The 20,405-nt window shown below is 44.5% G+C and overlaps 1 pseudogene; it reads right to left on the bottom strand.

The window, feature by feature from the left end:
• The window catches only part of LOC102852465, a 38,827-nt pseudogene extending 20,447 nt beyond the window's left edge, over window positions 1-18,380 (bottom strand).
• Between the last annotated feature and the right edge of the window lie 2,025 nt (window positions 18,381-20,405).

Here is a 20,405-nt window from a genome sequence, read left to right as displayed (position 1 = left end):
AGCAAAAAAATAAGGCCCCAAGAATTGATGGTATACCAATTGACATATTTCAGCTAACTGATGCTGCCCTGGATGTGCTCACTAAGTTGTGCCACGAAATCCGGAGAACAACCACCTGGACAACTGACTGGAAGAGATCTATATTTGTTTCCATCCCAAAGAAGGGTGACCCAACAGAGTGTGGAAACTATTGAACAATCTCATTGATTTCACATGCAAGCAAAATTCTACTCAAGATTATCCAAAAACGACTGAAACAACACATACACTGGATTAACGAACCTATATTATTGATTTCACCTACTTTCTTTTAAAAAACGTGTCTAGCAGGAAATTTAAAGTTACATTTGTGGCCACATTTTATACTTTTTTTTTTTTTTGCTAGTACTGCTTTAGACCCTACCCTAGCCTTCCACACTAATTGTCCTCTATGATCTTTCCCTAACCTTCCTGCAGCTGCCAGATATGCTCATGCACCATTTAACCTTTACCCCCCTATACCTTAACCTTTTCAGGTCTTTCTCTCTAGAATTCTCTATTTTGACCTTTAAAAACCCTCCTTAGCTTAAAAGCCCAATTTAAATGCATTTTCCTCCACAAAAACTCCTATTGCCATTTTAAGTGGTTTCTACATCAGAGAACCATATTGCAATTATTGAAGTTCATGTCTGTCTCTGAAATTAGTTAATAAGCTCTTCAAAGTCAGTGGGTATGTTGTACCTTCTTGGTTTCTCTTAGGATATGAGTTCGCATAATTTTTCTGTGAAAGGTCAGATTGAAAATAATTTACACTTTGTAGGCCTAAGGTCTCTGTGGTAACTACACACCTTCATTGTAGTAACTTAAAAGTAGTCACAGAAATGCATTGAGGAACGAGCATGGCTGTGTTCCAATAAAACATTATTAACAAAAGCTGGCAGCAAGCACCCTCCCTGGTAGAAGACAGGGGTGCTGAAATCAGGACAGCAGAGAATAGGGAGGTTGGGTGGAGTTACCACTTGTTTGTTCCCTAGTTGACATCACTGCCTTGGCGGCCCCTTCTTTCTCCCTCCCCACTGAAGCAGCAGACCTTGGGGTTGTTTTGGTGTCCCCCTCTGATAGTGCCAGGGATGTGCATCCTCCACACTTCCCCAACTCTCCCGAACTCTAATTTCTCCTTTTTATCTGCCATAATTGTCCAATCACTGTTTTCCAACCCTATTTCTGTCTCATTCAATTAACAAATATTGAGAACCAAAAATGAACCAAAATTGGTCTCATGCTAGAGACACAAGAGTGAAGATTTATAAATTGGAAGAGGGATAAAGGAGGGGGGCAATACATGTAAAGAATCGAGTCAATGCTAAAGAAATTGTTCATCTTATCGTGTTGGGTTTGGGTTTTTTTAATGAAAAAGCTGGCAGCAAGCCACATTTGTTGTATAGCTTGTAGTTTTACCAAGCTCTATCTGAGAACTGCCAGTACAATGACATGACACAGTAAATGATAGAGGATTCTGTGATTTCTTATATGAGGAAGTTTTCTTATTTGTGAGAGAAGAGCCTTCCCAGATGTGCTATAGGTCTGTGAAAGGTTCCAGAAGAAACTCCACAACTTCTCTCATTGTCACTTCCATTCTAACAGGTGACAGACTCCTTCAGGGACCTGGGGCTCTCATGAAAGAGTGGAAGAAAGTGGATTTTCTTTGGGGAAAGTAGGAAAGAGAGCTTAGCTGCATGGCCTGGAGGGTGGTTCTGGGACACTCAAGAGCAAAACCAAAAAACCAAACAAGCAAAAAACAAGCCATCCATCCCATTCATCCCAATGAAATGTCTAAAATCTCAGCAAAAGTGTAATGGCATCCACTTCACAGTTCAGGCTCATAAAAGATGCATGTCCAAATTGTTATTTATAAAGGAAGTGATAAAAGACACCTCATTGCCTGTGCCTCTCTCCTAGCATCTGTCATTTCCTATCTGGTTTATAGTGGGAAGACATGATTTTTCTCCTAGGCTAAGTTGTCAATGCCTCAAACGCAAGGCTCATGCATGATCTAGCTCTGTACCTTTCATGTCCTTCAGCTATGTGTCGTAAGTGGTGGGTGAATGATAAAACCATCCAGTTGTGAATTAAACCTTCCTCCCATCAGGGCTTGGAAGCAATCCTATCTGGAGAAGGAAGGTCCTCAGGATAATGAATTCTTTACCTTGTGTTTCCTGAGAAAACATTCAAGGGAGTTAAGACCTTGCAATTCCATTATAGAATATCTTTTTTTTTATGTGTTATTAGCATAAATGGTTCTGTTGGGATTGCTTCCAAAACTTAAAGCTGCACAGGAATTGAACTGGCTTTAGGAACTGGTTGCCAGACCTATAAAGAGAAACAGAAGGCTCTGTTGTTCTGATTATCTCATTAGATAACCAAGTAACCATCTAAGAGAGTGATTTGGCAGAAGAAAGCTGTTAATAAAGTCACCATTCAAACTGAACCAAGGCTAAAACAGCAAGACCAAAGAGAGGGATGGCTTCAGGTAGACAGTGGGACGCATCTGGTCTTATAGTTTGGACAGTATAGTGAGAAAGAAGTTGACAATGACTTCTAGGCCTCTTTCACCTTTCAATGGACAATATTTCTATACTGAAAAGACTACAAAGAAACAGAAGTGACACAAATTTGTCCTAAAAGTTCCTAAAGGCAGCTCCAGTCTTAGCACAACCTTCAGCAGACTGATGTAGCCCTCACTGTCTCTCCTCACTTCACTGCATCATAAGGATTTGTTTATTCCTGTGAAACACAGATTGCAACTCTTTCTGGAATCTGGGAATGACTCCTCCCTCAATCTGGTCTTAATTAGCATTTAGAAATGAAATTCAAATGCATTTAAAAGAATCCGTAACGAGGGGAGCACAGAGTTGGATCTGACAAGGACCACACTGAATAAGAAAAAGGATCAATTTTAAATAAACTCTCATTCAAGCGATCATTGAGTTACCTTGCACTGAACACTATTGTGTATTTTGTGCACCTGAGGGAGCTCTGGAATAGTCTACAGTGAGTTGCATGTTAATGAAAAAAAACAAACAATCAACAAACCTACAATTCTCTTGTGGTTCTAATCTACTAGCGGCTCCTCAGGAGAAAAATTAAGTCTCTTTCTGTTGCAATTTATAGTCTTTCAGGGATGTATTCTATCTTCATACCTTTTCAATCTGTATGCAGAACATATCATCTGGGAAGATGTGCTGTATGAGGAGGAATGGGGCATAAGGATTGAAGGAAGACTCATCAACAACCTGCGTTATGCAGATGACACAACTCTGCTTGCTGAAACTGAGGAGGACCTGAAGAGCTTGCTGCAGAAGCTCAAGGACTGCAGCCTTCAATATGGACTGAAGATGAATATCAAGAAACAAAGACTCTCACCACTGGGGCGACTGGTAGCATCACAATAGATGGTGAAGAGATTGAGACTATAAACAGCTTTAGTTTACTTGGCTCCACAATCAACAATCTTGGTACCAGCAGCCAGGAAATCAAGAGATGAATTGCATTGGTAAAGTCTGCTGTCAGGGACCTCTCTAGTGTACTGAAAGAGCAACAGGGTCAGTCGGAGACTAAGGTGCACCTGATTCAGGCCATAGCAGAGAGATAAGACAATCTGCTATCATAAAGGCTCATAGCCTCAGAAACATGATGGATCAGTTCTACTCTGTCACAGAGTCCACATGAGTCAGAAGAGACTCAATGATTGTGACTTTTGGGGTTTTTGTTCTCAAGAAACTGTATGTCTTGTGGACGACAAACCAATATCATCCCTTTCAGATTAGAAGAACACATCCCACACCTAGAAGAGTGAAGGAAGACGCTTTTTTGAATCTTCACTCTGTCTTTTCTCCTCCTCCACTGATTTGTTTCCTTTGAGGGGAGCAAGGCCTCTATCATGGCTTTTCATCTTCATTTTATCCTTTCCTCCCAAGCATTCTCAGCCCTTTAAAAGGCTGCTTAAAATGGAGAAAGCATCAGCAAATTAAATATGAGCCTATTTATTGCACGCCTCCCTTGCAGTAAATCCCCTGGTTGAAAAGGCCACCAGCCTATTTTGTGACAGTCCTTGTTTATGGCCTGTGGCTGGTGGTGGGGAAGGCTCTTCACAGGATGATGGAAACTGATAATGGGCCTCTGAGAAACTACACTGCTGGGTCTGCAGTAACAGGCAGAATCACAGCCACTTCAGGGAGAAGGGACAAAAAATCCATCAGTGAATATGCTGACTCATGGATAGGGGGCGTAGAATCCTCCTTTTTAAGTAGGAGAAACTTGAGTCACAGGCGAATGCGTGTGTGTGTGTGTGTGTGTGTGTGTGTGTGTGTGTGTGTGTGTAAGGGAGTATCTCCATAAAGATGTATGTTCCTCCTTGAGGATTAGGCTCAGGAACTGCCATAGATGCTCCAAAGAGAGAAAGATTAGTGAAGTAAGATGATCCTGTCTTCACAGTGGGTGAGGTGGAGAGCGATGGTTTTGTCTCTGTCCTGGGTTATGAATGTTAGAGCCGAAGGAGATCTTGAGCACTGTCTAATCCACTCCACTTTGACAAAGTGAAGCTCAATGAGCCAGAGACTTGCTTAAGGTCACAGGTCTAAGCTGCATAGTCAGATTTGATGGCCAGACCTCCCAGAGTCCCTTCCAAGTACTGCTCCTTGTTGAGTGCTTATTATAATGCAATTGCATGCATGCACATGTGTGTGCATGTAAGTATATGTTTTTGTCTTTTTAGAGGAGGAGGTTGGAATCTTATTTTTGCGTGTCGTTATGTTAAAAACATAGCGAGTTTATATTAAAAGAAATTTTAACATTGAGAACATACCCAATAAATCACATATGAGTTTTCCAGGATACCAGAAGCATCAATGTTCAGATGATTTGGAGGCAAAACCCTTGAGCTCTGGACAGACAGAGAGGTCAGCTGGCGCATGTATTGGAGTAGGGGTTGGGAGCAGGCCGGAATAAGGTTCTGAAAAATCAGGACTTGGTTGTAGTCTGCCATACCCAGGTGAAAGGAAGACCAGAAAAAGGGTAGGCTAGTACTTGGTGGAGAAAAGATTGAAATTGTCAAGGATCTCCTTTCACTTGGCTCTACAATCAATACTTACGGGAACAACAGTTAGGGTGTTAAAAGATTTGTTGCATTAGGTAAACCTGCTGCAAAAGACCTCTTTAAAGTGTTAAGAAAGTGAAGCCTCCAAGACTAAGGTGTACATGGTCCAAGTCATGATATTTTTAATTACCTCGTAGCTAAGTGAAAGCTGGATGATAAATAAGGGAGACTTAAGAACGGATGCATTGAAATTATGATTTTGGAGAAGAATATTGAAGATTTAAATCAGTATTAATAGTTACTACTTATCTTGGATTAGTAGTACTTATAAGTACTACTTATTTTGGATACTGAACTGGGTATTTTACAACAAGACTTAAGTTGTTGTGTATCTTTGAGCTAAAACTGACCTGTAGCTGACCCTCCAGTGAGTTTTTGTTTTCCGTAAATTGCATGGGAGGAGAAAGGGCATCTGTCTCCTGTGCAGCAGCTGGTGGGTTCGAACTGCCTACCTTTGGGTTGGCAGCACAACATCTTACCACTAAGCCACTAGAGCTCTGAAGTAGACCTTGCTTGCTATTGAGTCAGAACTGACTTATAACTGACCCTCCGGGTGCTTTTCAGAGGCAGTAAATCACATGGGAGGAGACTGCCCATCTTTCTCCTGCAGAGCAGCCAGTGTATTTGAATGGCACACCTTTTTATTGGCAGCAAAATTCCTTACCACTCAAGCCACGATAGCTCCCTAAATTAGACATTAGTAACTCTATTTAGGTGAAGAAATAAAAGCTTAACAATGTTAAAAGACTTTAACAAGGTCACAGCTGGGAAGTGACAGAGCCAGGATTAGACTAGATCCATTTTAACTCTAAAGCCCATGGTCTTTAATCATGTTGAGTCATTGCTGTTAGGTACTGGCAGTGTCTACTCATGATGAATTATGAAAACAAACAAATCTCAAATCCATGCTACCAAGTTGGCTATCCTCCAGCAGGTTTTCTGAGACTGTAGATCAGATAGGAGAAGATTGTCCATCTTTCTCCCATAGAACCAGTGGTGGATTTGGACCATCAGAGAGGCAAGGGCTTTGAGTTAGCAGCACAGATCCCTACAGACTATGACACCATGACTCCCTGCTGAAAAACAAGGAGATAAGTTTAGGAATATGGCTGGAGGGAGGGAGGAGAAAGAAATGGGGAGGAGCCAGTGGGGACCTGAAAAGACAGAGTAATGATGGGCAAGGTCCAAGGATGATTGATTTTTAGAAAACATAATGTATAAGAATGATTGCATGAAACACAATGTGAATGAAGAATAATGTGAAATGCAATTTACATATAAACAAACCAACATAACATTTAAAAAGATTAGTGGCTCAGTGATTATGAGAGATGGACCCAGGCATTAAGCATGTTACATGCCATCCATCAACCCATTCAGGAAGCTGCCCACCCACCCAACCAGACAATACCATTTTTAATTCATTTTCAAAAAAGCACTATGATCAATTTGAAGCCACACTTTCTACCTCCTTTAAGCCAGACCCAAACTCCTTAACCCTCTCTACCTTCTTTAATCCAGATCCAAATTCCCTGTGTGTGATCTTAGGCAACCATCAGACTTGATAATTATTCTGTCACGCATCTTACCATGAAGAAATCATTATGAACACAAGCATGGGCAGGTTCATGGCTCAGAGCAGCTGAGTTACTACTATCCAAGTGATCAGTTCACACAGGCGAATCTCTACCCAACTCCCATTCTTTCCCATACCTCTCCCACTCTTGTGGTTCCTGAGTCTCATGAATCAGCTCAGAAAGGTTTCTGGCCATGTATCCCTTAGGCTTGGAAAGGGTTGGAAAGGTCAGTCCTACTCCTCAATCAAGGGAGTCTGAAGTGCACAAGGGTTATCCCTAGAGCAAAACCCACTTGTGAAGGATGCCTGTCTATTTTCTGAGGCTGAATAATAGTGAACAAGGGATAACAAGTACCTCTTTCAGGGTTGAGGGGAAGGATGTCTCTTGCAAGTAGAACTGGGGCGCACACTGCAGGGTGACGCTGAGGATCACACCCAGGCAGCCCAGGTGCACCTGTGCAGCCTGGAACAACTCCACGTTGCTATTCTCAGAACACTCGACGACGGTCCCATTGGCCGTCATCAGAGTCAGCGCCACCACCTGGCAGTCGGAGAAGAACCATACTTTAGACCCCGGCTGCAAGAAAGACGACAATTAAATTTAAAACTGTCCCCCTTGACCCCATTTCAGAAGAAACCTCTCTCATTACCCGTTTCAGTCCTTGTCCACACTCTGTTACCTGCTAATTTGGATGGAAATTGCTTTTGACGTGTGGAGTTGGCAGAGTGGTGCCCGGGTTGAGAGAACAGATAAAGTGGAACTAATTTTGATTAAGAGTGACCAAGACCAGAGAGGAGAAATTGGCAGAAATGGGGCGCTCCCACCATCTGTGGGGAGTGAGGGTCGACAGAACGACTTTTGCAAAAAATTAGATTTCAACTACAGTCAGGTGCCACGAACAAAAGCTGAGCAGTGGAGCTCTTTGGCAAAGTCCAGGGACAAATTAAGGGTGGGCGCTGCATTTGCTAGCTGTGTGACCTTGGATGGGCCCGCTGGTTGACCTCTCTGTGCCGCCTTGTCCATAAACAGAGTTAATAATATCTGCCTCAGAGTTGTGGGGAAGATCAAATGAGAAGACACACAAAGCATCTAGCTCCCTGCCTGACCCGTGATCTCCACTCAATCCCTATCGCCATCAAGTCGGAACTGACGTGTAGCTCACCCTCTAAAGGGTTTTTAGTGCACATTGCACAGAAGGAGATCGTCTACCTTTGTCCTGAGAAGCTGCTAGTAGATTTAAACCACCAGAGCGACACTGCCTGTTTGTTAGCAGCACAACTGAGTGGTTCAAATAATTGTCACTCACTTGCTGAAGGAAAGGATTAGATTTGCATCCACCCAGAGGTGTCTCTGGAGAAGGATGTGACAATCTAATTCTTTAAAAAACTCCAAAAGCCAGCCCTCTTCCCCTTTGCTCTCTGCCAGTGGTGTAACATGTAGAATAAAGCATGATTATCCTCCTGGTTTCTAGGGTGCAGTCTTACTCAGAATTATTTCTATCTTCTGCTGGTTATTTTACAGAAATGGGAGCAACCAACCTCACATCAGTCCTAGATGAGGTTAAGATTATGGTCAAATCTTGGGGTCCAACTGTTGACCTTCAACCCCAGTACTACGGGGCTGCCTTGGACTGTGAATACCCTCTGAGAAGGCACCAGAAGTGCCCATGGAGGACTCCACATGTCTGAGAACCTGCTCTGTGACACATGTCTATGCTTTACTGCAATACCATTTCTCTATGAGAGCTCTTACCTATGTAAGAAATATGGCTAAATGAGTATTTGCAGTCTGTCTTTCCCTTCCCTGGCTCACTTCTTCCTTTCAGGTCCTCCCTGGCCTGGTGAGTTTTTGGAGTTTTGCATTGAAAAGAGGAACGAGGAGAATAATGAATAGCAACAAAGGTGTATGTCCAAGGTGACAAGAAAGGAAGATTAGCTTCTGGGGAGTGTTAACCTGAAAACTCTAATGATCATAGCAGTAAGAGCAGCCACTGATCGACAGGACAGTGCAGGACCAGGCAGCATTTCACTTCTTTATACCTGGAGTCACCAGGAGGCAGAGGGACTTGAGACAAATAACAATAACCACCATCTACCCATGGCTCCACAGGAGAAAGATGGTCAGTTTCCTTCCATACAAGTCATAGCTACTACTAACCCGTTGGAGTGTCAGCTTTGAGTCTGTTCAACTAAACGACAATGAGTGTTCATAGAGTTCAAGAAATATGAATAAAAACCAAAACCAAAATAGTTCCTCTGCAAGGAGAACAAACAGGTCTGTTCTAGAGAAGGTAAAGCCAGGTTTGTTCCTTGGAGGCAAGGATTCTGAAGTTCTATCCAGATCACAAAGACAACAGTAGTAGAGGGGAGATTTTAAATCCAGCTTCAGTAGCCAGAGACCAAGATGACTCATGACTCAGATGAAAGCCCTCTGTGAACTCTGGGGGTGGAATTAGCACAGAGCTTCTTATGCATCTGATAAATGAGTGTAGTGAACTCCCAAGAATAAAGTCTAGTAAATCTGCTCCTTGCAGCCCAGCGTGGTCTGCAGGGAAGCTCTTGAAAGTTAGTTGTTGAAAGTTAGAGGAGGTGATGTTCCACTAATGTTATTGAAAACTATTTCTGTAGATGTCTCCGATGTAAAAAATTTGTTTTCCTTTTCTGTAGTTTGGAACACTTACTAGCCAATGTGCTGGCCAACTACAGTTGATTAACTCCTCAAAAAAACCAATCTGCCCTTTCTACGAAGATGGTTCCGAAAGCGAAGAAGGAAGCCCCTGCCCCTCCCAAAAACTGAAGCCAAAGCAAAGGCATTAAAGGCCAAGAAGGCGTCCTGAAGGGCAACCACAGATTTAAAAAAAAAAAAATCTTCACGTCACCTACCTTCCAGTGGCCTAAGATGCTGAGACTCCGACGGCAGCCCAAATACCCCCAGAAGAGCACCCCCAGGAGAAACAAGCTTGACCACTATGCCATCATCAAGCTCCCTGACCACTGAGTCAGCCATGTGGAAGATAGAAGATAACAACACACTTGTGTTCATTGTGGATGTCAAGGCCAACAAGCACCAAATCAAACAAGCTGTAAAGAAGCTCTATGACATTGATGAGGCTAAGGTCAGCACCTCGATTAGGCCTGATGGGGAGAAGAAGGCATGTGTTCGACTTGCTCCTGACTGTGATGCTTTGAATTTTGCCAACAAAATTGGGATCTAAACTGAGTCCAGCTGGCTAATTCTAAATAAATTTTTCTCACCATTAAAAAAACAAACAAAAACAATAAAACTACTCCCGACAGACCCAAGATCTTTGTCGTCAGAACTGTGCAGTTGTAAGTATGCACTGCCTGTTGAGATCTCGAGGCATGAGGACCAGCTCAGGTGCCAGCAGAGCCGAAAGGACTCTCCACGTCTGCGGAGTCTCAGGAATCTCAAGGTAAAGAATCTCTTGAATAAAGCCCCATTTTCTTAAAAAAAAAAAAAAAGACAGAAAGAAAGTTAGAGGAGGGTTCATTGCAGCACTATTTACAATTAGCCAAAAGGTGGAAACAACCTAAGTGTCTTTCATCAGATGAATAGATAATGAAAATGTGTTACCTACATACAACGGATAGTATTCACATAGAATGAGAAACAAAATCCTGATACTTGCTCTGCAGTGGATGAACCTTGAAAACATCTTGCCAAGTAAAATAAGCCAGACACACAAAGAAGAAAAATATTGCATATCCTGCTTATATGAACTTGAAGGACATACTGAAGAAGATAAAGAACTATATAGCCTTCAACCTCAAGAAAGCAAAAATCCTTTTAACTGAACCAACAGACCATCATGATAGATGGTAAAAGGATTAAAATTGCCATGTCACTTTAATTTTACTTGGATCCACAATCAACGCCTATGGTGGCAGCAGTCAAGAAATCAAAAGACATGCCTCTTGACAGTACTAAAGAGCTAGGGTGTCGCTTTAAAGACTAAGGTGCACCTAACCCAAACTGTGGTATTTTCAATAGCTTCATATGCATCTGAAAACTGGGCAATGAATAAGGAAGACTGAAGAAAAATGGATGCCCTTGAATTGTGGTCTTGCAGAAAGTATTGACTATATATCATAGATTACCAAAGGAACAAGCAAATCTGTCTTGGAGGAAGCACAACCAGGGCACTTCTTGGAGGCAAGAATGAGGAAACTTTGTCTCACATACTTTGGGCATGTTGTCAGGAGACTTCAGTCCTTGGAAAAAGACTTCACGCTTGGACAAGCAGAGGAAGAGAAAGAGGAAGGTGGTCGAAGCAGTTGGATTAACACGGTGGCTATACCAATGTGCTTGAGCCCAGCAGAGACTGTGAAGATGGGGCAAGTTAGGACAGGCTCCAATCTCCGGTTCGTAGGGTTCAAGGTATCCAACAACAGTAACACTTTGTGAAACACACAAACGTGTGAAACAAAGCTTACTGGTGGTTAGCAGGGACAAGAGGGAGGGAAAACTGGAGAACTCACTGTTTAAATGGTATTGAGTTTCTGTTACAAGAGGGAGGACAGAGAAGAAGAAATGAAAAAGGAAAAACCCCTCAAAGACCTTATTCTTTAAGGGTGATTCCTGGCAGAGGCATCCTGTGAGCTGTCCAATGGTCAGGCATTTCACTTAACATTTGAGCTCTTTTGTTCCTCATTAATTGAAGATCAGTTCTCTGCCGTCACCCCCTGCTCCTCAATCCATTTTACAGATGAAAACAGAAAGTTCAGAAACCTTTCTTGAATTCACATACCCTATGAGTGATGAAGCAGCGCACTGAACCCAAATTAGAGTCTGAAATCTGTCAACCAGTTTACCAAACTGGTTCTTCTCGAGTTGAAACCAATGTGATTCCATTTTGCTAACCTGATCCTTCCCAAAGATGCATGTTTGTTTCAGGAATTAGTAAAGAATCTGATTACTGTTTATTGCTAGAGTTTTATGACCCACCCCAGGAGATAAAACAGGGAGTACTGCCAAGATGACCCCAGGCCCTTCAAACTGCAGTGATAACCCTCAACTGGCCAAAGGACAATGGAAAAATTACCCTCCTTGTTCAGCTCCAAGTGAGCCTCAGCCTTGCTTTCGCATTTTAAAGAAAGCAGATATATTATATACTGGCTAATGTTACTCCTGGACTTCGTAGTGAATTTGAACTGTTCAGTTCTGGCAAAGTTTACCAGATTTTTTTTCATGACAGGGTGTCAATGCCAGGTGCACATGGGGCAACCCTGCGCTCTGTTCGAGGTTCTAGCCCCACTTTCTAACCTGGACACTGGCAAGGCCTGTCCCTGCATGGCTCCCAGGTCTCACAGCTAAGACGGGCTCTGCCCTTGTCCTGCTCACCCTGTCCCACGTGGTGGTCTGTTCAACATATGCATTTGCACTCTTGGTCAGCTTATGGAAACACCTAGTGAGGCTCGTGTGAGGCAGGTATGGCAGAGCATTCTGCAACTGTTAGAGCATCAGCATGCACGAGGGCACTTTTGGTCCTTGTGTCAGAGGGAGGCAATTGAGCATTAGAGCAGGAAATAGTTCTGCCAGACACTTGTTGAATCTCCTTCAGAGGACAGTGTTTAAGGGCCACCTGGAGCGGACGTCAGCCAGTGTTTTCTCTGATTACCTTGGAGTTGACATGAGGTGAAGCCCCTTCCCCGTCTCTGTTCACCCAGCAGAGAACACAGGCTGAGACGTGGTCGGACTCACCTGAGTGGCCAGGATGCCATGCTTGATCCCTGTGTTGTGAGTTCCTGATCCAATAGGGTCACGTCAGACACTGCTCCCAGGCTAGACACATCGAGAAGGGGTGGGGAGGGAGATAGGAAAGATGGTCAGGCTTCTCTGGAGCAAGAGGCAACCTTGGATTGAAGCTCCTCAGAGTGAAAGAGATTATCCATCTCCTGCCTGAGTTCTTGTCCCATGCATACCAGCAATTAATGCTTGTCCTTAATGAGAACACATTTCTTCCTTTTCTCATTGGTCATGAACTCTGCCCACCATGTGTTCACAAGTCCCCACACACCTCACATTGCTTACACACTTTGCTTTTTTCCTGCTGTTCTCTTTGCCTAGAGCCCCTCTCTTTTTAGTGGTTAATACCTAGTCAGTCATCTTTTCGGACTCAACTCAGGAGCCCCTTCTGCAGGGACTTTGCCCTGATTATCCTTCCCTCATGCATTAATCTCCCTGCCAAGGCTGAACGTGGCCTTCTTGGTGCTCCGTGACACCCAGAATATATCTTCGATATTGCTATTGCACTGCACTGTGCTTTATTGATTTCTGTATCTGCCTGCCACACTTTCTAGGAGCTGCTTCATTTCTGGTTTGGGTTTTATTCATCTGTTTTTCAAAGGCTGTACATAGGAGATACAATTTAAGTGTTTGGGCTGTCTTACCAACTGGGGAAGCAGGGTGAATAGCCAGAGTGAAGGGACCAGAGATGCCCAGATCCCATAACTGAGGACAACAGACTTCTCACACTTGAACTACAGACTTCCCTGGGTGTCCTTTTCAACTGCAAAGAGATTGTTATTCCAATGCTTCAAACAACTCTGTCACCTATTTCTAATGGTCAGAACCCTTTACTTAGAGATTAGCTCCCCCCCCAAAAAAAAACAAACAAAAGAAGAAAAAATAAACAAAAAGAAAAAAGAAACAAACAAAAAAAAGAGATTAGCTCCTTTGGCTAGTTTTGCAAAAGCAATTAAATTAACCAATGAAGCCTTAAAAAGTGAGTTTACTAGGTTTGTTTGTGGCTTGAACAAAGTCTTTTGCTTCTCTGAGTAAATAGTTTGCTTATCTTTCTGTTTGGCTCCCTAAAGCAGTTTGTTGCAAGTTTTAAGAAAGACTTAATCTAATAGTTTCCACTCCTTTACAAGTGTGTTAAAAAATTCTCAACTAATTTCTGGCATTTTTCTTTTAATTATTATTCACACAACATGGACTGTGGGCTTTCCTCCTGTGGAGGGAGATGGGGACCCCAAAAAAGAGGGATTGCATCAGACAGGGCAGCAGTTCTACAGGAGGAGGTCATCCAGCCAGATGCTAGTGTGTCTGGCTAAGGGTGGGTTAGGGGGCAGGAGTACTACACCCCATAGGACTTGGGGACACAGTTCTTACTTGGACATAGCCAGGCCATGCTTGTCCAGCTCCACGTGCAGGTCAGTCAGGAGGATGCCAGCCTCTACAGTTACCTGCCTTTTTTCCTTGTCTACCTGCAAGAGACCAGTCTGCTGAGAGGAACCCAACCTCACCCTACAGTCAGGCTCCAATGTCTTACCTTGAGGTCAGTGTAAGGCACCTCCCACTGCAGATGGCCAGAGGGGAAGGGGGTGGAGTCCTGGAAAGCTGGAACTCAGATTATTCTGCACAATTCTTTTCTCAAGGGAAGGAATGAGCCTCAGTGAAGAAGGCTGTGCCCAAGGTCACCTAGCTGGGCTAGGAGTTCGATTCAAGTCTCCAGACTGCTAGGCGGGGAGCGGAGTGGTAAGGAGTCATACTGCCAACCCAAAGGCAAAAGGTTCAAATGCACACGCAACTCCACTGGAAAAAGACAAAGGATCTCCTTCCCTGCTGGACAGCCAGCTGAGAGTTACTTCTAACTTGACGGCAATGAGTGAGTTAGAGAACTGCTAGATCTGTGCTTTTCCAGGCTATAAGATTCCTTCCTATAGTTCTGCAATGTCATCAACTAAACCCCAAACCCAAACTCACTGCTGTTGAGCTGGTTCTGACTCACAGCGACCCTATAAAACAGAGCAGAATTCAAAAGGAATTCTGAGACTATAAAGCTTCATGGGAGTAGATTGCCTTTTCTGCAGAGTGGCAAGTAGCTTTGTACCATGAAGATCTTGGGCTAGCAGCCCACCACATAGCCCACTGTACCACTAGGGTTCCTGTCTCCGTCTAAAGAGGCCCTATCCCTACAGGGACTTTTAAAAAACAAAAACAAAACAAACCCCTCAAACTTCATGCCACAGAGTCAGAACCAACTCAGAGCTGATGCTCCAGCATGTTTCCAAAGGTTTCGCTCAGAGCAGTTGATGGATTCGAACCACTGAAGAGGCCCCACCTTTCAGTTAGCAGTACAATTCCTTCCAGACTAGGCCAACAGAACTCACCTTTAATAGGTGATGCTCTAACGCTCCGTATTTTATTCTTACCCTGAGATGATTAGGCAAAAACCAAGAATGGGGGAGTAGCATCTATGTGGCATCTTGGGAAAGGGAGAGTAAAATGTGCAAGAAGCCTGCTGTGTCCAAGATCCCTGTGGTGCCTGGGAGATCGGCGCAGTCTCCACTTCACAGCGAGATGATGGACACTTTAAGTCACTTGCCCTAGGTCACACAAACATAGGTGGCAGGACTAAGAACCCACATCTGTCTAGTTTGAAAGCACGAGTCATTTACCCCACACACTAATCAGAGTTCATTACTGCCTTGACTGATGCCTTGACCAGAATATTTTCTCAGAGGTGGAGACCATCAGCAGCCTGAGAGCAGTCCATAGCAGTCCTAGCTGTGCCCAAAGGCTGAGCCTCTCTGGCAGATTCAAATCTATCAGGTGCTCCATGAGGGAAGGATGGATAATCGATCCCCGTGTGAATGACGGCCTTGGAAACCCAATGGAATGTCAGTTTTAAGTTGATTCCAACTCTATCACAATTAGTTTTAGTTCTAGAAAAACTCAGATCTAGAAAAACTGCAATGGGGCTAGGAGGAGGGATAATTATAATGCAAAAATGATACTACAGTCTATGGCCGTATCACCCTGAACTCACCCAATCTCATTTGATCTTGGAAGCTAAGCAAGGTTGGGCCTGGTTAGTACTTGGATGGGAGAGACTGCCTGGGAATACCAGGTGCTGTAGGCTATTTAAAACAGAAAATGATAGCACACACACGTGCGCACACACACACAAATGATAACATAGTGGAGTTGGCCCAGCAGGTCAGAATAGAAGTCCTGATGTGCTGCCAGGCACCCAGCGGGCATCCAGCAAGTGTGGCTGAATGGTATGTACACAATCCTAGCAAGAAGCTTGACATCAGAGGCTTGAGTCTTTGTATAGCTCTGCTGCTAATTGGCTGTGTGCACCAGGCAAGTTACTCTCCCTCTCTGATGTTCAGTTTCTCTGCCTGCTGTGTGCCACTCCAAACGCTTCCCTACTCACCACTGTGAATCTATGTTTCACAGGCTTGACAAGAGAAGTAGATTGGGGGGCTTGGCAGGAGAAAGAATGGACAACCCCTTCTCCTGTGGCTAGAAAGTAGATTGCAGACCTGGAAAGAGGTTTGCACAAACCCTGGGCACATTTCAGGCGAGGGGTGCTCAGGGTGAGCCAAGATCCAGGGTGTCATTTTGAGGATTCAGGGAAAAGAAGGGCTGTGGGATCTGAGATGAAGGCTTTGAATGGAACAGAGTCTGTCTGTTTAGAGCAAATAGTGTGGGAGGTGAAGTTTTCATGTACCTTGAGGATGCGATTCATCTTGCCCATGTGGATCATGTAGCCATCAGTACAGGCGATGTCTGAGGGAGAGTGGCTGCCCCCGACTTTCTTGTTCTGCTGCCTGGTGAGAGCCAGCACCTGTCAACACAATGCATGGCTCAGACCTGGCTCGGGACTGACCTGGGACTGCCTCTGTGAGGCCCCAGGGACTGCCAGGGGCTGGCCTATAGGAGAGATGGGTCTCCATGCTGTGCACCCCAGGCCTCAAACCTGGGCCTGACTTGAGGCTGCATGAAAACCACTCAAGGAAAGAGAGCCAGAGAGAAAGAGCAGGGAGTAAAACAGGATGGAGAACCAAGGACCCTCCTAATGTGCGACATAAGGCTCTTCTAGTGCAGACACGTGATAATCTTCCACAATGTGAAGGCTTTCTGTGGTACACGAGAACCTTCAGAAATAAAGGCCTATAAGACCTGCCTGGCTCCCTCTTGGACTGAATGAAGACATCCTAGGGCAGGAACAATGGCCTCGCTGGTCTGCTTCCCTAATGCTTAACCTACTACCAGCATAAGCAGACAATCTCTACTGACTGTTGAGTAAGTAAATAATTGAAAGAAAGTGACTGAAATGAGTCCATTCACTCTTATTGTCATATCCCTGCTGAAACAGCTTCATAAGGAGTTCTAAACATCTATTCTACCAAGCACTAAAGGGTTCCAAAATTAAGGAAGATCAGGAAAGGTTTAGAAGCATTGTTCTCATCCTTTCCTCTCTCACCCACCATGCATGTTAGTGTGTTAAAGGCTACATGGATTGAATTGTGTCCGCCAAAATACTTGTATATGATGTGGAGGCTGTGTAGCCATCCCTATAATCTGCCAAACACAGAGGTGTAACGTAACACTCTAATCTCGTCACAACTGTAGTGGGTTCAAGGGAAGTTTTTGTAGGGTGTGGCCAGTAGTAAATTTTCTCTCGCTAGAAGTGGAGAAAGGATGTAGGAATGTATAAGAAAGAAGCATGTGGAAAAAAATTAAAAAACTAAAAAAAAGAAGCGTATGACTGGAGGGTATTAACCAAGAGAGAAGGGGGACTTGACAGAGGCTGAGAGACAGGCCCAGCTTGTGTACAGCCTTGTGCGTCAGGAGCTGGGGTTTCTGAAAAATTTTAGGCAAGGTAGTTACACAATTCACTTAACGTTTTAAGGAAAGCACTTTTGCTGATAGTGGGCCATGGACTCAGCTTTGGATGGGGCCAGAGCCTCTGTGACTGGCTCATCTCCCATGAATGCTGTGATGCACACTCACCTCTTGGATCTCTTCCACGGATGTGGGCTGAAAGTACATCTCTGGGCAACAGCTGTAAGTCTTCACCCAGTTTTGGAACTTGACCTCTTTATGTCCATGGACCTATGACAGGAAAAGCCAGGTGTCAGCAGATTAGAAGCTACAGGCTACCTGAACCCTACTGGGTTCCAGGGTCCCATCACCCCCTCCCACCATCATCACCTCTACTGTAGAGCTGGGAAACTGAGACCACACCACTGAGCCCCAACTTCTTCCTGAGGGTCCCTGGAAGGTCAGAGATGCTTGGAGAGCCCTAAGGGAGGGAGCTGTAGTAGCCAAACCACAGGGAATTGCACTGGTAACCCAAAGGTTCCCCTTCTCTAGGAACTCTGCAGAAGAAAGATGGGCAATCTCCTCCCACGGGATTACTCCTGGGACACCCCCTGGAGGGCATCAACTATGAGCTGGTGGCAGAGACGGAGTTTGCTTTTTGTGGGTTCTCTTACTGTTTTTGGCAGGGAGTGGGGGACATTGGAAAGTTCTAATTGTGACAGTGTTCAGATTTGTTGTTTTATAGGATCTCTATGGGTCGTACTAGGGAGCTCTGGTGACCTAGTGGTAAGAAGCTGCACTCCTTGGAAGAAGGATGGGCAATCTTCTCCTGCGCTATTCATTGTCTCTGAAAACACACCAGAGGGTCAGCTATGGGTTGCTTCTGACTCGACATTACATAACAACAATGGGGCATAAAATGATATATTTATATTTTATAAATAAACCAATATACATATACACACACACACACCACCATGAAAAACCCCAACAATAGGTCATACTCGACTCCTGGCAGCACCCAACAACAGCAAGGCCATGCAGCTGTGTGAGTGGCTTCCTGTTACTTGCTCTCCCTGATACCTCATGGCCACGTGACAGGATTCCAGAAAACCTTTCTTAGGTACAAGGGGATAGAGGTGTTTGGAGGTAGAGGCTAGAGAAATCAGGACTTGGGACAACTGGTGTCTGGCTCCGGGCATCTCATTAAAGCCCCAGTAGAAGGTGTGCTCAAGCCATAGTGTGGTTGGAGAAGAGGCTGCGTGGGCTGCTCTGGTAATTGGAAAGGACCATGCTCTGGCCCTTGGCTCCCCTGCAGCTTTCTCTGTGGACTGGCCCTTGGCACCCCCTGCATTCTTCTCTGGGTAAGAAAGAGCATGCCTAGAAGACTGCTAAATCCAGAAGACCTTAATTCTCAAGGAGTCCACAGCAGCCTTTCTGGCCTCTAGCCACAGCCATGCAGTCCTGGGAGGAGCAGAGGCCCACCATGTGCTGGGCAGCTCTGCACATCTCACTGAAACCCTCAAGGGGGTAAATATATTAGTTCTATTTTAAAAACCTGAAACTGAGCTCAGCCAGGTGAAGTGCCCTCCAAGCACACATGGTTACCAAATCCAGCCACTGGAGTTCCCACCCAGGCCCTTTGTCTCACCCTTTGTCTAATACTCAGTGCCTCCCCCAAGTCTCAAGTCCTATTCAAAGTTGTTCCCTGGTCTGCCTCTTGACCCGATTTTTGAGACCCCAAGTCACAGGTCTATAGTGAAAGCCCCCTTACCATGGCTCCAGCAGTCAGTGGTTTTGGCTCCAGGAACAGCTCACTGGACACTGGGGTCACAAGGGTGAGAGAGAAGAACCAAGCAGACAATGTCAACACTGGGCTCCGTCAGGGACAGGTCAGTAGGTGCCACCCACAGAGGGGCTTGGGCCTGATAAAGGGAGATAAACAGGGTTGTGACAGGCTCCACCTCACCAGGATTAAGGCTGTCTCTGCAAACAGTAGCTGAAGCCTGCCTCCTGTCCTGGGCGTAAGGTGAAAGGGCACTGATTAAGGGGTGGATGCTCTACTTCTGGAAACTTCTGGAATTCTGACCCCAAACTTAGACCTTCTGGAGTGGAAGGGCCCTGGAGAGAGGTATCTACTAGGTTGGCCCTGAAACCAGAAATCAAGCCTATAGCCATTGGTTCAGACTAATAGAAACGTATATAGACAGGAGGCATATTGACATATCTACAATAGGGTATCTTAGGTTGTAATCTTTATGGAAACAGAACATCACATCTTTCTTCTGTGGAGCAGCTGGTGGGTTTGAACCCCTAATCTTTTCATTAACAGCTAGTCACTTAACTACCAGGGCACCTTTCTGCTTTCAACTGGGTCCTTCACTGGGTCCCTGTTGGGGCTGGGGATGTGGTCCAATGGGGTTGTTTGGTGCCTTTGAGTTGAGTACAACTCAGCATGAACAACATAGATTCTATCCTGTGCTATCCTCACAATCTCTGACACACTCACGCACATTGCTACAGTCACTGTGTCAATTTGCCTGGTTGAGAGTCTTCCTCTCTTTCAGCATCCTTCCACTTTTCCAAGCATGTTGTCCCTCTCTCCAAGAAATAACCTCTCCCAGCAACATGCCCAAAGTATGTGAGATAAAGCTTTGTCTTTGCCTCCATGAAGCAGTCTGGCTGTACCTCCTGCAAGACGTATTTATTTGTTCTTTTGGCAGTCCATAGGATATTCAGTACTGTTCTTCAACACCACAGGTCAAAGGCATCAATTCTTTATGTGAAAGGTCCAAACTAACTACAAAGTTTGGAAGCAACTCTAGCTGAGTGTATGGCAAATCTGCTTTATTTAAAATGCGTGAAACCCGAGCTGAGGTTCACTGTTACATTAGTTCCTAAAAAAGAAGAGTAGGATATTTATTCTTATCTACTCTATGTTGACTGCTTGGGGGTAGTCACAGCAGTTTAAAGGACTTGGGGTCATTTTGCATTTTATTTTGCCAGCATTCCCTGTTTTGTTTTGGTTTTTTTTTATGGTGAGAAAAAATTACTACATTTAGAATTAGCCTGCTGGACTCAGTTTAGATGATCCCAATTTTGTTGGCAACATC

Source organism: Elephantulus edwardii, unplaced genomic scaffold (genome assembly GCF_000299155.1).
Source record: "Elephantulus edwardii isolate Elephantulus edwardi_28Jun2011 unplaced genomic scaffold, EleEdw1.0 scaffold00038, whole genome shotgun sequence".
Lineage (NCBI taxonomy): Eukaryota > Metazoa > Chordata > Mammalia > Macroscelidea > Macroscelididae > Elephantulus > Elephantulus edwardii.
The sequence above is the reverse complement of the archived record's forward strand: the minus strand, read 5'-3'. Positions and strand labels throughout refer to the sequence as shown.